Here is a 4,957-nt window from a genome sequence, read left to right as displayed (position 1 = left end):
ATGTTCAAAAGAATCAACAAAAGTGAAAAAATGATAGTTCTGTTTTTCTCAATCTCGGGGTCTATGTAACTGAGTAGGTGGTTGCACTATCTCCAGTGTACTCTGGACATCTGTTACCAGATTTCCATCTTTATCTTCACAAAACCTAGCTCCGGTCTTAAACCCATTTTATTGCTGCCTTATTTTCTGATATTAATACCTGTTATTTCTCTCGAAAAGGCGTCTGTCTTTCTTCCCTCTTTTTTCCCGGTATCGCTCTTTTGCCGCGCCTGTCGCCATTGGCTACAGGTAAGCTTGGTATCCCAGTCGGACTTGGTTGCTTCCAAAATGTACTTATAGCATGGTTCTTTTTCCACTCAGAAGTAGTTCCAAAAACATGAAGTCTTTAATTCGCTTTTATACTGGCGAGAAACACAGTAAGAACGGTTCTTTAAGAAGCAAATTTTGCATGAGGTGGCTGTTGTTGGTTTGGAGAGCTTTGTAGAGTTCTTATCTACTCTCGTTCGGATTTATTTGCCGAAGTCAAAGCATTAAAGTGAAGTTCTCACGACCTACAGATTTTTAGCCTTCCATAGTAGTGAAAAAGGAATGCAGTTATTTCTTCATATAGAATTTTTCTGAATTTTACTACAGAATTTAAAAGTACTTCGAACTTCTCCGAAAAAAAGCCAATACCCTAAAAGGCATTCTTAGGGAATCACATTCTGCATAGTCCGGCTGGGATGCTACGTATTTTTCTGCAGGTGTTGCGCGGCACTCTTCGTCTTACCAGTTATTTCTGTGCGGTCGGTACTGAACAACAACCTCTTTTGCAGTGGCACGAAGTGATTGGGAGATAAATCCATCTGCTCATTTATGTCCAGGCGATGAGGAGTTGCTCGATTAAGCAGGAAGATCGATTACCAATTTATTTGAAGAGATAAGGTTTTCAGCATAAAATAATATAAAAACTCTATTATCTTGTATATTTATTTAACGCTTTTTTAATTTTTAAACTTAAATTCCTTAGAAGACAACATGAAAATAAAATTGATAAGAATCTAATAGAAAAGAAATTCGCAAGAAAATTCGAAGTGCCAAGACTTTTGGGTTGAGCTTGGTTCCGACCCACCGTGTTCAGGTATTGCTAGTAAGTAATATACAAAATCCAATTATACTAAATCCTATTCCTAGAGAAAACACTCAAATTGCATACTAAACTTTTCTAAAAACAAAAAAAAAATCAATATTTTTTTTCCCATACCATAAATCAATTGAGAAATGTAATAAATCTCGATAATTCTTTATTGATTGATTGCCTAAAGCTTGAAGTGCAACAGCAAAATTCATTTACACTCATGTGCTAATGTGCAACACATACAAACCTAAATAAAATATAGACATTTTTATATGACTGCGTACGTACTTATGTATGTATGTACATCCATATATACATATATTTCATACATATGCATATATCTTAGTAAAACGTTTACACAAGATTTCAAAAGCGAACTCATATTGCTCACCTTACTTATGTAATTGAAGCTGAAAGTCAAGTTTACAATATTTATTGTACGTATGTACATATGTGGTTATAGAAGTTGTATATGTTGTTGTTGTAGTTTTACTACTGAGGGCTATCAAGTATAGCGCCCGACCGGTTAGAATTTATTTTTAGTAGTGAGTTAAAAACTTCGTACTTTTTATAAGAAAAAAAAAAACAAAAAAAAAGAGTCAATGAAATGCAACTATTTAAGATTAGAAAAGTGCACATTTAGCGGTGGACATTGAAAATGTAATTAGTGAATAACACGAAAGCAATTTTATTGCAATGACCGAGCCGTCTATGTATTGTCGTTCAATGTTGTCACGCATTTCGGCTTAAGCAAATTTGCTCTGGGAATGTTAATGCATCCCTGCAGTGAAAAATTATCAATTGTTAAAACTAATCAACTTATAGTTAGCTTTTTGGCGAGATTTCGATTAATACCTCACTTTTAATTAGCTATAACAAAACCAACTTAAAGTGAATTGTAAAGTCGTGCAGGAGTCATGCAGACGCAATCGGGAGTTGGTTTTCTTTACAAGTTTCTATTAAATATCTTCATACAAAAATTACTTTCAATACACTTTTTTTCTGAACTTCGCAGATTCTTTTTCATATTCAGGACAAATAAAAGGAAGATCGAAATTTTATACTATCATTTTGAAGTTATGTCTGACGGTGTTCGAATATGGGGCCACACAGAGCAGAATATTTAAACAAATATGAAATGTAATAAAATAAAGTAAATAAAAAAGTAAAAAAACAAAAAAAAATTTTGTTTTTCTTATTGATATTTTATGTCCGAAAGTAGTTAGTTACAAGTTAGCTGACATGTAATGCAGAGGTATCCAGGTCTGACTTTTTTGCGGCCATCGCCCCACAAAAGTAGTTAGCTTTTTTCGAACAAAATACACAGTTAATAGTTAGCACTAGTGTTCGCGTAAACAGACTAAAGTTAGGTATAAGCTAACGTCACTCCCTGCAGGGATATTTTAAATTTATATAAATATTATTAATGTACTGAATATTTATTGTTTTCATTTATTTTTGAATTATTATTTTAGCATAAGTAGCAGTTAAATTAATCACATTGGCTGAGTCATATCTAAATATAAGTTGTAAAGTTGTAAAATCATTTCGAATTTCTTACATATGAAAGTGACTATAAATTTATCTCCACCAACAATGAAAAATAAATGAGTAACTTATTTATTATGTTGCAATCTAGTTTTTTTGCGGGGGTAAATTTTTATTTTATTTTACTAACCGCCAACAAAAGCTTGTCTTACATTTGTTTTACAATACTTGTTTTTCAATCAGTTTGATTAATTTATTTTCATGGAAGCTTACACAATTTTCAAGAGACCAGTTGAGCCCAATTTTTGAAATTTTATTGGATTATAATAAATTATTTTTCTTTTGTGCAAAATGCAGAAAAGGTGAACTTTTTCGAAGAAAATCGAATCTCCTGTTCCAATTAATAAATGTTAATTAACAAAAACTAGTTCAACATAATTGTAGTGTTTCCTCAAAACTAAAAAAAAATTACAAAAAAATGTAAATGTTGTACAAAAATATTTACCATTTTTTCTTTGTTTAGTTTTTAGAAAAATGTTGGCTACGCAGTTTTATGTATCATTAAAACTTATTAAAATAAAGTACAAGTTGCTTTTTTTCCCATGTAGTATGCAGAATTGCTCGAAAAGTTAGAGAAAAAATTATTAAAAATCAACGCGGAATGTTAGCCACTTGCAACACTTTATTATACTAAAATTTAATGATCTACAAAACTGCATACCCAAATTAAAAAAAAAAAAATTAAAAAACTAATTTTGGTGAAATTTTTTTGTGAAAATTTTTTTCGTTTTGGGGAACACTACAATTTTGTTCAACAAGTTTTTATTATGTAACATTTATAAACTGGAACAGGAGAATCAATTTTTCCAAAATTGCAACTTTTTCTGTACTTTGCAGTAAAAATTTCAATACAAACAAATAAAAAAGCCAAGATCGGGAACAACTGGTCTCTTGCTAATTTTATAACAATTTAACAATTTGGACGATTTTGTGTGCCTATAGCATCCAGAATATTCAGGAAGGCTGGCCCAAAAGCTTTATTTAGCGATTTGCAAAGCTTGGGCTTCAGTTTACTAGGCGGATTTATTTAAGTCTTTAATAAGACTAAATTCTATTTAGAGTAGTGAGTAGGCGACCTATGTAGTTATAGCCAACCGAGAACGATTTACTGTAACCTTCCTCTATTTTTAGGTCTTCTTTGATCCTCGAATCACTAAGAAGCCTTGCGAGGTCACTTGGTTGAATGCTATTTATTAGGTCATGTGCTTCTAGGTACTGTGATTCTACGAGGTGAAGTCTGGGCCTAGTAAGGGCTCATAATGTATACTACTGTTTCCTCACAACCTGCTCTCGCCTGAGTTAACAACCCCCAGATTTGAAAAGTTTTTCATTACCATGCAGTAACCAATAAGATAGACTGCAACAATTTTTACTTTGTGGATAGTGACGTGAAGGAATGCTTCGAGTTTCTTTGTTAATATTTCTGGGATGGAGGACTTAGCCTATATATGCATTACTTTGTGAATTTGTCCGATAATGTTGGGCTTCCTTTTTCATCCAGATATAATGGTTTCGGCTGACGAAGCTCCATGGCAGACCAATAAAGTGAACCTCAGTACGAGGACTTATGCACCAATTCGTCTTTAAGTGCCTTGAGCAGGATTCAATGCCCAGAAAGTTCATAAAACATTAACGACACGTGTATTTAATTTAACTACATTTTAACTTGAAAATAAATGCTTATAAGCTACGCATGTATGAAGAGGTTTGATTCTGGCATACATTTGTATGTTAATGTATTTATGCATGTACCCAAGTTAATGAAATCAAATTTGAGTTTAATAGCTAATTGAATTAGACTTTCTTTCTTCGCTTCACAGATGTGTTCTGTAGATTTTTTCCATTGCTAAAATAAATTCTTGTTTCTGCTACAGTGCCATGTAGATGTTTTAAGAGAAAAACAACAACTTTAATTTCAATAACTGAGACAGTCGAATAATTGAAACTAATTAACTGGAGCTCAAAAGTGGTTTAAAAAATTCAACAATTAGAATTTACTATTAAAATGCCTACAGTGGATCAGAAAAATGTTGGCACATTTATTTTCTGACAATATTTTTTATGCGATTTTTTCGTTATGTTCATTCACGATTTTTTTATTATAAAATGTTAACGAGGATTCCGTGAAGCTCCAAACTTGCATAGGAGCTATAAAACTTATAGAGACACGCTTACAAACGGCATACCAAAAAATTTTGATAAAAAATTTTGATGAATATTTTTGGATATTTTCCAAATTTTTTACCAAGTTTGAGACGATGTCTATATATGGATCTGTGTTAAACTATGGAC

Source organism: Rhagoletis pomonella, unplaced genomic scaffold (assembly GCF_013731165.1).
Source record: "Rhagoletis pomonella isolate Grant_MI unplaced genomic scaffold, Rhpom_1.0 Rhpom_scaffold_00006, whole genome shotgun sequence".
Lineage (NCBI taxonomy): Eukaryota > Metazoa > Arthropoda > Insecta > Diptera > Tephritidae > Rhagoletis > Rhagoletis pomonella.
This window is presented reverse-complemented; position numbering follows the sequence as displayed.